Source organism: Budorcas taxicolor, chromosome 10 (genome assembly GCF_023091745.1).
Source record: "Budorcas taxicolor isolate Tak-1 chromosome 10, Takin1.1, whole genome shotgun sequence".
Lineage (NCBI taxonomy): Eukaryota > Metazoa > Chordata > Mammalia > Artiodactyla > Bovidae > Budorcas > Budorcas taxicolor.
This window is the reverse complement of record NC_068919.1, coordinates 101,147,843-101,164,516: the sequence shown is the minus strand read 5'-3', so window position 1 is coordinate 101,164,516 and position 16,674 is coordinate 101,147,843.

Below are 16,674 nucleotides of genomic sequence, written 5' to 3'. Positions count from 1 at the left end.
AGGCTGTTCAACAACCCAAGATGTGGCTCAGTGAAAAAAGATGGTATGGGAAAAACAGAACCTCTTGCGAATTTAGCTCTGGAAACAAGAGAGAGAATCAGGAAATTGACAATCGAAGCAGAAGCTTTAAGGTTTCCATGAGGTAGAGTTTGGAACAAAAAGGTGACGCCATGGAGAATCATAAAGAAACAGAATCTAGAAGATGAATTTTAAATGTAAGGCAAAAAAAAAAAATGCAGATATGTAGGGTGGAATGTGAAGTCAAGTGGGCCTTAGAAAGCATCACTACGAACAAAGCAAGTGGAGGTGATGGAATCCAGATATGGAGATGACAACACCCTTAGGGCAGATAGCAAAGACCTAAGGAGCCTCTTGATGAAAGTGAAAGAGGAGAGTGAAAAAGTTGGCTTAAAATGGCATCTGGTCTCATCATTCATGGCAAATAGATGGGGAAACAGTGCAAACAGTGACACACTTTATTTTGGGGGGCTCCAAAGTCACCACAGATGTTAACTGTAGCCATGAAATTAAAAGACACTTACTCCTTGGAAGAAAAGCTATGACCAACCTAGACAGCATATTAGAAAGCAGAGACATTACTTTGCCAGCAAAAGTCTGTCTAGTCAAAGCTATGGTTTTTCCAGTATGGATGTAAGATTTGGACTGTAAGGAAAGCTGAATGCCAAAGAATCGATGCTTTTGAACTGTGGTGTTGGAGAAGACTCTTGAGAGTCCCTTGGACTGCAAGGAGTTCCAACTAGTCCATTCTAAAGGAAATCAACACTGATTATTCATTGAAAGGACTGATGCTGAAGCTGAAACTCCAGTACCTTGGCCACCAGATGCGAAGAGCTGAATCATTTGAAAAGACCCTCATGCTGGGAAGGATTGAAGGTGGGAGGAGAAGGGGATGACAGAGGATGAGATGGTTGGATGGCATCACCGACTCAATGGACATGAGTCTGAGTACACTCTGGGTGTTGGTGAGGGACAGGGAGGCCTGGCATGCTGCAGTCCATGGGGTCGCAAAGAGTCGGACACAGCTGAGCAATTGAACTGAACTGAACTGGACTGATAAATACAAACAATAAATGTTGAAAAGGAAAGCCTCCTGTATTTTTGATAGGACTGTAACTTGGTATAACCACTATGGAGAACAGTATGGATGTTCCCTAAGAAACTAAAAGTAGATCTACCATGTGATCTGGCAGTCCCACTGCTGGACATAGATCAGGAGAAAACCCTAATCCAAAAAGATAACATGCACCCCCACTGCTTACAACAGCCACGACCCAGCAGCACCCTGAATGTCCATCAAGAGAGGGATGGATAAAGAAGGTGTGCATATATACAGGGGAATATTACTCAGCCATAAGAAGAAGGGAATAATGCCGTTTGCAGCAACATGGAAGGACCTAGAGATTATCACCCTAAATGAAGTCAGTCAGAGAAAGACAAATATCATCGAATATCACTGGTATTTGGAATCTAATTTTTTAAATGGTACAAATGAGCTTATTTACCAAACAGAAAGAAACTTTTGATTACCAAAGGGGAAATGTCGGGGGGAGGGCAAATCCAGAGCTTGGGATGAATATGCAACACTACTATATATATAAGATAGATAACCAGCAAGGACCAGCAATTGTATAACACAGGGAACTCTACTCAATATTCTGTGAGAACCTGTAAGAGAAAATAATCTAAAAAAAAAAAATAAATATGTGTGTATGTATCACTGAATCACTTTGCCATACAACTGAAACTAATACCACATTGTAAATCAACTATACACCAGAAACATTAAAATTTTAAGACTTAAGTAGCCTAGTTGTTGCTAGGGCTGGAGCAAGGGGGAAAGGAGGAGTGACTGCTAATGGTATGGAGTTTCTTTTGGAGTGATAAATGCGCTCTACAGTTAGATAATGGTGATGGCTGTATAACTTTGTGAATATGCAAAAAGCCACTGAATTGAACACCATAGAATGGTGAATTTTGTGACATGAAATATATGTATTTCATGTGAATTCATCTTGCCAGTTGAGGTTTTGCCAGTTATCCTGACTTTCAAGAGTATAGCCACTGCTATAAAACAAGGGATTCTCATAATCTTATTAGCTAATATTTATTGATCTTTCATTGTGTAAAATACTGTGTATAAATGAATCCTCATAAAAATCTATATAGAGTCCGCAAAGAGTTGGACATGACTTAGTGACTGTACAACCACAAGTTTATGAGATAGATTTTTTTCCATTTTTACGGAGATTGAAGATTGTGTGTTAAGTCACTCCAGTCGTATCTGACTCTTTGCAACCCTAAGGACTATAGCCCACCAGGCTCCTCTGTCCATGGGATTCTCCAGGCATGAATACTGGAGGTGATTGCCATGCCATCCTCCAGGGGATCTTCCCGACCCAGGGAGTGAACCCACATCTTTTACATCTCCTGCACTGGCAGGAGTGTTCTTTACCACGAGCACCAACTGACATTGAAGCTTAGAGAGGTTAAAGAACTTGCCAAGGTTACATAGTAATTGAGTGATGAAGCTTGGGTTTGGTCTGTTTGTATGACCAAGAACCCATTATCCTAATAATCATTTAGTCACCAGAAAGCCAACCAGTGTTTTATGCAGTTGAATTTATCAAATGGATCAAATTTGTGAGGCAAAAAACCTATAAAAACCTCCTACTGCTCTAGAGGGAGGAATGTAATTGGAAATCAAAGAAGTTTCTGACGTTGCTCTACCTGGAAATCTTAGGAAATCACACCCACTGACAGACCCTTATGGAAAGTCGCCCAACCTTAAGGCAGAGGGAGGGAAATCCAAGTCGGGAATTGATTTCATCCTTCTAAGCCTGTCTAAGAAAGCCATCCTTCTCCACTCACCAAGCACATTCTTCTAGAACAGAGAAAAGGCAAGGAGTAATGAAGTCCTTGGAAACTTGCAGAAGAAATACTTAGTTTTTCCCTGAGATTTTTTTTTCCTGATATTTAAACTGTGATTTTTGAAATCATGATTAATAAAATATTTAAGGGAATTTGCTGTTTGGTAAGGACCTTTGTTGCATTATTTAAGAGCATTTTTTCTCAGTTTTTATTACCTCAAAGTAATTTTTAAAAACTTTGATGGGCAGATTTTCTGAAGAATTAACCAAAAGAACAGAGAAATACAATTCATCTGTACAGGACAAATCACATGGCAGAGTTACCATACTAGCCAGACATATGCTTCACAAATCCCTCCATTTTCACATAAGAGGGGAGAATTATGAATTTTTTTAACTTATCAGAGCTCAGAATTTAAAGAGATCTTAAGTCATTTAATTCACTCCTTTCTAGCTTCTGCTTGAAATTTTGAAATAAGGGGAGGTTCACAATTACACAATTTTTGTTTATTATTAGAAAAAAGCATCTATTTTTACTGACCTCACTGTAGAGGAACAAGAACGTAGTAGGAATAGGGGACCAGCCCTGGGATTGCTTTGGAGGGAATGATGCTGAAGCTGAAGCTCCATTACTCGGGCCACCTCATGAGAAGAGTTGACTCATTGGAAAAGACTGATGCTGGGAGGGATTGGGGGCAGGAGGAGAAGGGGATGACAGAGGATGAGATGGCTGGATGGCATCACTGACTCAATGGACGTGAGTCTGAGTGAACTCCAGGAGCTGGTGATGAACAGGGAGGCCTGGCGTGCTGCGATTCATGGGGTCGCAAAGAGTCGGACATGACGGCGCGACTGAACTGAACTGAACTGAACTGAGGAATAGGGAATAATGGAAACTTTTTTCTCTAGAAATTATAAACAAAATACACCTTTTTTGTTTCAACAGCTAAGGACAGAGAAGGGTAAGAGCAAATCTAAAGGTCCTGTGATAGGGGAAATTAGAACCTGATCTTAATGATTAATATACATCTAATTTAAACTATATAAGAAGTGGTAACTAATGGAAATGATAATTCATCTCATAGTTTCTTGTTGATGAATCTTAGTGAGTTTTTTTTTTTTACTTTCCTGTAGTTGTAGTAAATAAACATCTTATATCTATATGACAATCAAGAAAACACTAACTTCAGAGTCTAACTGCATTGTTTTAGCTCTGAAGAGATCTTGAAGGAATTCAATTTAGCATGTTTAATCAATTCAACTTTAAGTATCAAATACCAAGTGTGATAGTATAATGAACAAATTAAATTTTTTAAATATAAAATTATAATAACATGATTACATTAAGAAGGAAAGTATATTTTTGTATAGTTAATTTTTCTCAAAAGTTTGTGGTGGATTTCAATACTTCCTACCATACTCTCTTCTCTAAATTCTCAATTATTCAGGGCCTAGAAAGAACATAGAAGCTATAAACTGCCACAAGTTAACTCTTTCCCTGAATTTTCTTTCATGCTGTAAAATCCATGCCCTCTTCTGTGATCCAGTTTTCCACATTATACTCAAGAAACCAGCTAACTTAGAGAAAGGTTGCTCACCTCCATGAAGCTCTATCATCAAGCCACCAGGGGGCAGAGATAGACACTTGGACCAGAGCTCAACAGGCCTCCAGGATGGCTGCAGATCAGGAGTCAGAGACTTGTTAGTTTGCTAAGAATGGGCCCAGAGCATGAGAGAAGGAGGGAAAGTTCAGGAGCTGGGGAGACAGGAAGGCCAGTGTGAGGTCTGGCAGATTCCGTGACAGTTTGTCAGTTGCTTTGGTCATCGTTAGCTTAAGAGAAAGAGAAACCCTGATTGGAATAGCCTCCCTGCCCACCGTTTTTTGGCAAGGAATGGAAAACAACTCATTTAGATTCAAAGTGGCAGTCTAATCTTAAGGGTCACATATCCCCATTTCTGGCCTACATTGCTACCTGAAAGTGGAACGTCGTCATTTGCCTGTAAGACTAATGCATGAGGAATAACCACTTCATCCCTGCTCCTGATTTCATCACAGCGTTGAGACCCAGCTGAGTGGCGTTAGTAGAGAGCTGTTCCACCTGAGAGCTTATATTCCATTGAAACAGCCTATGCATTGTGTCTCTGAGAAAGTAACATGCCTGGAGAACCCCAGACCGTAAGGACGCAAGATGAGAGAAGTCTCATTTTAGGCACTTCGACAGTCTCCGCTGGCAGCGGCCGGCCCCTGGCCTGTGCTCCTGAGTGGCCTGTTAAGCACAGAACAGGACCCACGGTTCTCACAGTGGCTCCTCCAGCTCCGTCTGTTTTCTCCTGTGTCAGCTCCTACCTAGCTGTCCAGCCTTGCACCCGTGACCCTCCCACCGGTGTGTGCGATTGCCTACATCTGCTGCTTCTGTGGCTGTGCACGTGCTGATTCTTCCTCTGGGGGCCCACCCTCCCTCACCCCAATCTTGAGCTCTTCAGTAAACTCTTCCATAGCCAGTCCCTTGTAGAAAATACTTTGCTGCCTGTACACCACCTCAGCCTCAGCCCTGCTGACAGTTTGGGCTGCCTAAGTCTTTGTTGTTGGGGAGCTGACCTATGAATTTGAGGGTGTTTAGCCGCATCTCTGGCCTCTGCTCACTAGATGCCAGTATCACCCCCACCCCCAAGTTGTGAGAATCAAAATTATCTCCTAACATTGCCAAATGTCTGCTGGGGATATGGGAGTGTGACCCATCCTCCAGCTGAGAACCACTGCTTCACACATTTGTATAGCACAATAGACCTTTGAACATGTTTGTACATAATTATTTTAACTGTTTGACTGCACGTCTGCCCCCTCCCTAAGTTATGAACAGCTGCTGGGTTATGCTGTGTCATGCTTACCTTGATGGTACACAGCATTCATTGGATCAAGTTCTTCGTCAAATAAATGGGTATGAAATGCTGATGATCACCTAGAAATCATGTTCCCCAAGGTAAAAAAAAAAGTTTGTTTCATCTTGAATGTTTTGTTGTTGGTTACAGTGTTTAACAATGTTTAGTAAAGATGATTGTACTAAACATTGAAGTCAGCACATTCTTGAGTCTTTGACCCTGGGGCGAGAATAGTGGGTGAGGAGAGACAAGCCTTGTCTCCCTCCAGAACGATGAGTAACCTTGGCTAAGATGTCTAACTCCTCTGGAATCAGTTCTTCATCTGTAAAATGTGAACTCCTGAGGCTTCCCTTCCACCTCTGAAGTTTGTTATTTCAAAACCTATTTAGCAAGAGGTCCAAAATCTCACAAAAAGGCATTTCGAGATTTTATTTCATTATTCAAAAATAAAGTTTTGAGCAAGGGGGCAGTAGACAGTGGTGTTTAATAAACTACATACCAGCTCTGTGATGACCTAGAAGGATGGGATGGGGGGAGTGGGGTGGGAGGGAGGTCCCACAGGGAGGGAATATATGTATGCATATGGCTGATCCATGTTGTCCTGCAGCAGAAACTAACACAGCATTGTAAAGCAATTATACACTAATAAAAAAAATAACCTACATACCAGGTTTTACCATATAATTGGTAATCGGGGGTAGTAAAAAATGAAAATGTAGTCATAAGCCAAAGTTGCTTTTCTTTTCCAAGCCTTAATTTTATCATATGTAAAATGGAGATGATAGGGAGTTCCCCGGTGGTCCAGTGGTTGGGACTCTGCCCTTCTGCTGCAGACCACACAAGTGCCATCCCTGGCTGAGGAACTAAGATCCTGCAAGCCATGTGGCAAGGCTAAAAAAATTTTAAATAAATAAAAAATAAAAGAGAGATGGTAATACAAACCTCAGAGGATTGTTTCAAGGATTAAATGAGATAATTTATGTAAAGTACTGAGCAATATCTGGCATATAGTAAGCACCCAATAAATAGTCATAGCTATCGTTATTGCACCAACATTGATACAGAAAATAGTTTACAAAACGAAAGCCCCTTCAAATTAACTTTGTCTTGAAATATAACATGAGATACAAGTATCTATAAGAGGTATTAATCTTAACAAGAAGTATTAACCTTCAAGAACTCCAGTGGAACTTTATATAAATTGGAAGTTCCATTTTCCAACTCCAGGGAAGCCACTGAGAAGTCAGTTATTTCCTCTTTTATGCCCCGGCAGCACCTAGCAGAAGCTTCCGTCTTGGATTTTATTTCACTGCATCATTACTTATTTCTTAAAGACAGAACTTATTTACTGCCTCTGCTGTGTCTGCGTGGCTGCATGGTTTTCTCTAGCTGTGGCGAGCAGGGGCCACTCTCCATCGCGGGGCTCAGGCTTCTCATTATGGCGGCTTCTCCTGTTGCGAGCAGGGGGGACTCTAGGCGCGCGGGCTTCAGTCACTGTGGCACGTGGGCTCAGGAGTTGCGGTTCTTGGGCTCCAGGGCACAGCTTCAGCATTGTGGAGCACCGGCTTAGTTGCCCCTTGACACGTGGAATCTTCTCAGAGCAGGGACCTAATCAATGTCCCTTACATTGCAGGGCAGATTCTTAACTACTGGACCAGCAGGGAAGCCCTTCACTACATTCTCTTCCCCCCCTAGTTGTGAGCTTCGTGAAAGTGAAAGTCGCTCAGTCGTGTCCCACTCTTTGCGACCCAGAATTCTCCAGGCCAGAATACTGGAGTGGGTTGCCTTTCCCTTCTCCAGGGTATCTTCCCAACCCAGGGATCAAACCCAGGTCTCCTGCATTGCAGGCAGATTCTTTACCAGCTGAGCCACCAGGGAAGCCCAAGAATACGGGAGTGGGTCACTATCCATTTCTCCAGCAGATCTTCCTGACCCAGGAATCAAGCCGGGGTCTCCTGCATTGCACGTGGATTCTTTACCATCTTGGATATGATCTTATTCGTCTTTTTAACAACATAGGTCTATCATACTATCAAAAAACATTTATTTTAAATTGGAGGATAATTGCTTTACAATGTTGTGTTGGTTTCTACCACACAAGAACATGAATCAGCCATAAGTATATATATGTCCCTTCCCTCCTGAACCTCCCTCCTACCCTCCACCCTACTCCACCCCGCTCCTCTAGGCTGGCACAGAGCACGGGGTCGAGCTCCCTGTGTTATACAGCAGCTCCCCACTAGCTAGCTGGTTTTCATATGGCCATGTATGTTTTCAATGCTGCTCTCTCAGTTAGGTCCCTCTCCTTCCCTGGCTGTGTTCATAAGTCTGTTCTCTATGTCTGCATCTTTATTCCTGTCCTGCAGATAGGTTCATCAGTACCATTTTTCTAGATTCCATATACATGCATTAATATATGGTTTTTGTTTTTCTCTTTCTGACTTGCTTCACTCTATAACAGGCTCTAGGTTCATCTACCTCGCTAGAATTGATTCAAATTCGTTCCTTTTTATGACTGAATAATATTCCATTTTATATATGTACCACATCTGCTTTATCCATTCACTTGTCAATGGACATCCAGGTTGCTTCCATGTCCTAGCTATTGTAAATAGTGCTGCAGTGAACATTGGGGTACATGTGTCTTTTTGAATTATGGTTTTCCCAGGGTATATGCCCAGTAGTGGGATTGCTGGGTCATATGGTAGTTCTGTTCCTAGTTTTTAAAGAAATCTCTGTACCGTTCTGCATATGGTTATATCAATTAACAGTCCCACCAACGGTGCAAGAGGGTTCCCTTTTCTCCATATCCTGTCCCCCATTTATTGTTTGTACATTTTTTGATGATGGTCACTCTGACCGTGTGAGGTGATACCTCATTGTAGTTTTTAATTTGCAAAGAATCTGCCTGCAGTACAGGAGACCCGGGTTCTCTGGGTTGGGAAGATCCCCTGGAGAAGGGAAAGGCTACCCACTCCAGTATTCTGGCCTGGAGAATTCCATGGACTATACAGTCCATGGCATCACAAAGATTCGGACACGACTGAGCGACTCTCACTTCCACTTTTCATTTCATCTGACAATGAGCGATGCTGAGCATTTTTTCGCGTGTTTATTGGCCATCTGTATGTCTTCTTTGGAGAAATGTCTTTTTAGGTCTTTGACCCATTTTTTGATTGGGTTGTTTGTTTATCTGATATTCAGCTGCATGAGCTGCTTGTATATTTTGGAGATAATCCTTTGTTGGTTGCTTCATTTGCAATTATTTTCTCCCATTCTGAGGATTGTCTTTTCATCTTGTTTATGGTTTCCTTTGCTGTACAAAAGCTTTTAAGTTTAATTTCCCTGGTGGCTCAGACGGTGAAGAATCTGCCTGCAGTGGAGGAGACCAAGGTTCAATCTCTGGATCAGGAAGATCCCCTGGAGAAGGAAATGGCAACCCACTCCAGTATTCTTGCCTGGAGAATCCCATGGATAGAGGAACCTGGAAGGCTACATAGGGTCGCAAAGAGAGAGACTTAACACTTTCACTTTTCAGGTCCCATTTGTTTATTTTGGTTTTTATTCCCATTATTCTAGGAGGTAGGTCATAGAGGATCTTGCTTCAATTTATGTCAGAGGCTTCTGCCTATGTTTTCTTCTAAGAGTTTTATAGTTTCTGATCTTACGTTTAGGTCTTTAATCCATTTTGAGTTTATCTTTGTGTTTGGTGTTAGAAAGTGTTCTGATTTCATTCTTTTACACTAGCTCTCCAGCTTTCCCAGCACCACTTATGGAAGAGACTGTTTTTCCCCATTGTATATTCTTGTCTTCCAGTGGCTACTGGAGCAGGCGATATAATACTGTTAGAATTCTTTTCTAGCCACTGGCAGCTGACACTCAGAAGGCCGCCCTGGCAGGTTCTTCCCTGTTGCTCAGAGGGTAGCCCTGATTGGGGTCCGTCTCAGTTGTTCAGTGCAACAGGCGCTCAAAGGGCAACACTTGCTGGGGTCTTTCTCCATTGGTCAGCTGCAGGCGCTAACAGTATGGGAAGAGAGAGGCTACAGCCATGGTGACTGTAGTGACTACTGCTGCATGTGACTCAGCAGTAGGGCCCTGCCTCCATGGATGCCCAACTTTCCCCAAAGGCATTTTTTCCCATAAAGCAGAGATCAAAAACTCAAATGTCTGCATAAGGAAAATATGGCTGGGTAGAGCACATAAGGGAGAGTCAAGGGCTGCTGGCAAGCTGGAGAAAATAGGCCCTTTTCCCTAATTACATGGACATGTGCATGCATGCTGAGTCGCTTCAGTTGAGTTCAGTCGCTCAGTCGTGTCCAACTCTTTGTGACCCCATGAATCGCAGCACGCCAGGCCTCCCTGTCCATCACCGTCTCCCGGAGTTCACTCAGACTCGCATCCATCGAGTCAGGGATGCCATCCAGCCATCTCATCCTCTGTCGTCCCCTTCTCCTCCTGCCCTCAAACCCTCCCAACAGCAGAGTCTATTCCAGTGAGTCAACTCTTTGCATGAGGTGGCCAAAGTACTGGAGTTTCAGCTTTAGCATTATTCCTTCCAAAGAAATCCCGGGGTTGATCTCCTTCAGAATGGACTGGTTGGATCTCCTTGCAGTCCAAGGCACTCTCAAGAGTCTTCTCCAACACCACAGTTCAAAAGCATCAATTCTTTGGTGCTCAGCCTTCTTCACAGTCCAACTGTCACATCCATACATGACCACAGGAAAAACCATAGCCTTGACTAGACAGACCTTAGTCAGCAAAGTAATGTCTCTGCTTTTGAATATGCTATCTAGGTTGGTCATAACTTTCCTTCCAAGGAGTAAGCATCTTTTAATTTCATGGCTGCAATCACCATCTGCAGTGATTTTGGATCCCAAAAAAATAGAGTCTGACACTGTCTCTACTGTTTCCCCATCTATTTGCCATAAAGTGATGGGACCAGATGCCATGATCTTCGTTTTCTGAATGTTGAGCTTCAAGCCAACTTTTTCACTCCCCTCTTTCACTTTCATCAAGAGGCTTTTTAGTTCCTCTTCACTTTCTGTCATAAGGGTGGTGCCATCTGCATATCTGAAGTTATTGATATTTCTCCCAGCAATCTTGATTCCAGCTTGTGCTTCTTCCAGCCCAGCATTTCTCATGATGTACTCTGCATAGAAGTTAAATACGCAGGGTGACAATATACAGCCTTGACGTACTCCTTTTCCTATTTGGAACCAGTCTGTTGTTCCATGTCCAGTTCTAACTGTTGCTTCCTGACCTGCATATAGGTTTCTCAAGAGGCAGGTCAGGTGGTCTGGTATTCCCATCTCTTCCAGAATTTTCCACAGTTTATTGTGATCCACACAGTCAAAGGCTTTGGCATAGTCAGTAAAGCAGAAATAGATGTTTTTCTGAAACTCTCTTGCTTTCTCCATGATCGAGCGGATGTTGGCAATTTCATCTCTGGTTCCTCTGCCTTTTCTAAAACCAGCTTGAACATCTGGAAATTCACGGTTCACGTATTGCTGAAGCCTGGCTTGGAGAATTTTGAGCATTCCTTTACTAGCATGTGAGATGAGTGCAATTGTGCGGTAGTTTGAGCATTCTTTGGCATTGCCTTTCTTTGGGATTGGAATGAAAACTGACCTTTTCCAGTCCTGTGGTAACTGCTGAGTTTTCCAAATTTGCTGGCATATTGAGTGCAGCACTTTCACAGCATCATCTACCAGGATTTGAAAGAGCTCAACTGGAATTCCATCACCTCCACTAGCTTTGTTCGTAGTGATGCTTCCTAAGGCTCATTTGACTTCACATTCCAGGATGTCTGGCTCTAGGTGAGTGATCACACCATCATGACTATCTCGGTCGTGAAAATCTTTTTTGTACAGTTCTGTGTATTCTAGCCACCTCTTCTTAATATCTTCTGCTTCTGTTAGGTCCATACCTTTTCTGTCCTTTATCAAGTCCATCTTTGCATGAAATGTTCCGTTGGTATCTCTAATTTTCTTGAAGAGATCTCTAGTCTTTCCCATTCTGTTGTTTTCCTCTATTTCTTTGCATTGATGCTGAGGAAGGCTTTCTTATCTCTTCTTGCTATTCTTTGGAACTCTGCATTCAGATGCTTGTATCTTTCCTTTTCTCCTTTGTTTTTTGCCTCTCTTCTTTTCACAGCTATTTGTAAGGCCTCCCCAGACAGCCATTTTACTTTTTTGCATTTCTTTTCCATGGGGATGGTCTTGATCTCTGTCTCCTGGACAATGCCACAAACCTCCGTCCATAGTTCATCAGGAACTCTGTCTATCAGATCTAGGCCCTTAAATCTATTTCTCACTTCCACTGTATAATCATAAGGGATTTGATTTAGGTCATACCTGAATGGTCTAGCGGTTTTCCCTACTTTCTTCAATTTAAGTCTGAATTTGGTAATAAGGAGTTCATGATCTGAGCCACTGTCAGCTCCTGGTCTTGTTTTTGTTGACTGTATAGAGCTTCTCCATCTTTGGCTGCAAAGAATATAATCAATCTGATTTTGGTGTTGACAATCTGGTGATGTCCATGTGTATAGTCTTCTCTTGTGTTGTTGGAAGAGGGTGTTTGCTATGACCAGTGCATTTTCTTGGCAAAACTCTGTTAGTCTTTGCCCTGCTTCATTCCATTTTCCAAGGCCAAATTTGTCTGTTACTCCAGGTGTTTCTTGACTTCCTACTTTTGCATTCCTGTCCCCTGTAATGAAAAGGACATCTTTTTTGTGTGTTAGTTCTAAAAGGTCCTGTGGGTCTTCATAGAACCGTTCCACTTCAGCTTCTTCAGCATTACTGGCTGGGGCATAGACTTGGATTACTGTGATATTGAATGGTTTGCCTTGGAAACGAATAGAGATCATTCTGTCGTTTTTGAGATTGCATCCAAGTACTGCATTTTGGACTCTTTTGATGACCATGATGGCTACTCCATTTCTTCTGAGGGAGTCCTGCCTGCAGTAGTAAATATAGTGGTCATCTGAGTTAAATCCACCGATTCCAGTCCATCTTAGTTTGCTGATTCCTGGAATGTCGAGGTTCACTCTTGCCATCTCCTGTTTGACTACTTCCAATTTGCCTTGATTCATGGACCTGACATTCCAGGTTCGTATGCAATATTGCTCTTTACAGCATCGGACCTTGCTTCTATCACCAGTCCCATCCACAACTGGGTGTTGTTTTTGCTTTGGCTCCATCCCTTCATTCTTTCTGGAGTTATTTCTCCACGGACCTCCAGTAGCATATTGGGCACCTACTGACCTGAGGAGTTCCTCTTTCAGTGTCCTATCATTTTGCCTTTTCATACTGTTCATGGGGTTCTCAAGGCAAGAATACTGAAGTGGTTTCCCATTCCCTTCTCCAGTGGACCACATTCTGTCAGACCTCTCCACCATGATCCGCCTGTCTGAGAAACAGACAGATAAACCGAGGAACAGAACACAGTGGCCAGAAATGAACCCACATTTTATAGGCAAATAATCTAGGCCAAAGGAAGCAAGAATAGTACAGTAGAGGAAAGATCACCTCATCAGTAAATGATGTTGGGAAAATTTAACAGCTATATGCAAAAAAACAACTGGAAAAAACTACTTTCTCACAGTATACACAAAAATAAATTCAAAATGGATTAAAGACATATGTAAGACCTAAAACCACAAACCTCTTAGAAGAAAGTAAAGGCAGTAAGCTGTCTGATATCACTCTTAGTAATATTTCTTTGGATATGTCTCCTCAGGCAAAGGAAATAAAAGCAAAAATATCCAAATGGGACTTCATCTAAGCTTTTGCATAGCAAAGGAAACTATTAACAAAATGAAAAGGCAACCTACTGAATAGAAGGTATTTGCAAATTTATATCCAATAAGGGGTTAATATCCATAGTATACAAAGGACTTACATAACAAAAGATAAAAAAGAAACTGATTTAAAAGTGATCAGAGAATCTGAATAGACATTTTTCCAACAAAGACATACAGATGGCTACAGACATAAGAAAAGATGCTCAACATTAGTAATCATCAGAGAAATGCAAATCAAAACTGCAATGAGATATCGCCTCACACATCAGAATGGCTAGTATCAAAAAGATAACCAATAAGACATGTTGGCAAGGATGTAGAGAAAAGGGAACCCTTGTGAACTGGGAATGTAAATCGGTACAGCCACTGTGGAAAAGAGTATAGAAATTACCCAAAAAATGAAAAATAGAACTAGAACTACCTCATAATCCAGCATTTCCTCTCCTGGGTATTTATCCAAAGAAAACAAACTTACTCAAAGAAAACTAATTAGAAAAGATATATGTACCTCTCTGTCATTGCAGCATCATTTACAGCCGCCAAGATATGGAAGCAGCCTAAATGCCCATCAGTAGATGAATGGATAAAGAAGTTGTGGCATATATATTTATATAATGGATATTACTCAACCATAAAAAAGAATGAAATCTTGCTTTTTGTGACAACATGGATGGACCTAGAGGGTGTTGTGCTAAATGAAATAAGTCAGAGACAGACAAATACTGTCTGATTTCACTTATATGTGGAATCTAAACTTCAGAAGAAATGAACAGACATAACAAAATAGAAACAATTCTAATTACAGAGAAAAACTGGTGGTTGCCAGAGAGGAAGGAGTAAGGGAGGAAAGAAATCAGTGAGGGAGATTAAGAGGTACAAACTTCCAGTTGCAAAATAAGTCATGGGTACAAAATGTATAGTATAGCTATGTGACATCTTTGTATGCTGACAGTATAATCACGGTTACTGTCTTGAAGTGAATAGAAATATCGAATCTCTACATTGTGTAACAGGAACTAATATAGCATTTTCAATTATACTTCAATAATAAACTCATAAGAAAAGAGATCATATGTGTGGTTACTCAGAGGCAGGGGGTTGTGGAAGGGAGAATTCAGTGAAAGCAGTCAAAAGGTACAGATTTCCAGTTATATGTATAGGGATTAAATGCACATGATAAATATAATGAACAGTAGGATGCTATATATAAAAGTTAAGAGAGAAAATCCTGAGTTCTCATCACAAGACAAACATTTTTTCTATTTCTTTAATTTTGTATCCATATGAAATTATGGATGTTCACTAAACTTATTGTGATATAATACCTTAAACTTATGTGCTGTATGTCAGTTATATCACAATAAGATGGGAAGAGAAAAAGATGTTGGCATGGATGTAGGAAAATTGGGACTCTCATATGCTTCTAGTGGGAAGGTAAAATGGTATGGCACCTTTGGAAAACAGCCTGGCAGTTCCTGAAAATGTTAAAGATATAGTTACTATATGACCCAGCACTTCCACTCCTAGACAGAATTCCACTCCACCCAAGAGGACTGAACACTTGTACATGCATGTTGTACATGCATGTTGATGGGGCTTCCCAGGTGGTGCTAGTGGTAAAGAAACTGCCTGCCAGTGCAAGAGACATGAGAGATGCGGGTTCAATCCCTGGGTCAGGAAAATCCCCTGGCAGAGGGCATGGCAACCCATTCCAGTATTCTTGCCTGGAGAACTCCATGGACAGAGGAGACTGGCAGGCTACGGTCCATAGGGTCACACAGAGTTGGACATGACCGAAATGACTTAGCACACATCAGTTCAGTTCATGCATGCATATAAAAGTCGACAATAGTATTTTTAATAGCGAAAAAGTCAAAACACCAAGATGCTCATTAACTAATGAATGACTAAACAATATGTAGTGTAATATACAATGGAATATTATTCAGCAATAAAAAAAAAAGTGCCAATAGTTGCTAAAATGGATGATCTTTGAAAATACTATAGCAAGTGACAGTAGCCAGTCACAGAAGACCACATACTGTATGTTTCCATTTGTATGATTTATCAAGAATAGGCAAATCCATCCAGATAGAAGGATTAGTATTTCCTTAGCCTGAGAGTAGTTGGGGAGAAATGGGTAGTGATGGCTAATTGGTACAATGTTTCTTTTTGGAGGTGATGAAATGTTTTAATATTGAGAAGATAGTTTCACAGTTCCATGAATATACTGTAACCCACTGAAGAACATTGTAAATAGGTGAATTTTACGGTTTGTGAATTATTCCTCAATAAAGCTTTAATGAAAAAAAAAAAAAAACACCTAAGATGCCACAGAAGTGATACACACAACAGTGTGAGATATTTAGATTTAGATACAAGTCCTTGAACCTAGTGAGGAAGGGTGGCGCCCCAGAGGAGAATGGTGGGAGCCCAGAGGGGACAGCGCCCAGTGCTTAATGCTCCACTTAAAGCGCTGACCTGCTGACTCAGGCGGTCCTTACCTTGGACCCACAAACGCCTGTCTCCCAACAGACCACTGACCTCGTGACCAGGCTGCCTCTCCTCCGCTCTGCCCAGGAAAAGAGAACCCTTGGGGTGACACCAGGCAGCCCTGCAAAGCCCTGCCCAGCGTCCTCAACCCCCACCGGCGCACCCAGCAGCTTATCAACGACCGTGGCGTTGTCTCCTGTTTCTCCCTGTCCCGTCTGGGAAGCTGTCGTGTGAGAACAGAACAGGAAGCCTGCGCTCCTGCGGCTGCCAGTTTCTGGCCTCGCCGCGGCTTGTTGGTCTGCTCAAGACTGAGCCTGAACAAGCCGAGCCCGGGTGCCTAGCTACACTGCGCGGGCAGAGAGTACCGAGGAGCCAGAGGTCGGGGCTGAACGGAAGCAGCAGAGCGCGGGGCGGGCGGGCGCGCGCGGGGTCTCAGGGTGAGCGCGTCAGGCTGGCGGCGCGTCAGGCCCAGAGGGAAACAGAGCCAAGGTCGCGGCGCGAGTCAGGGCCCCCATTCCCACCAACCCGTTGGCAGAAATCACAGGCTTTCTCTCCTTTTCAACCGCTATGTTAGTTTCTCAACTGCCCAATCAAAATCCAAGCCCGGGGTAG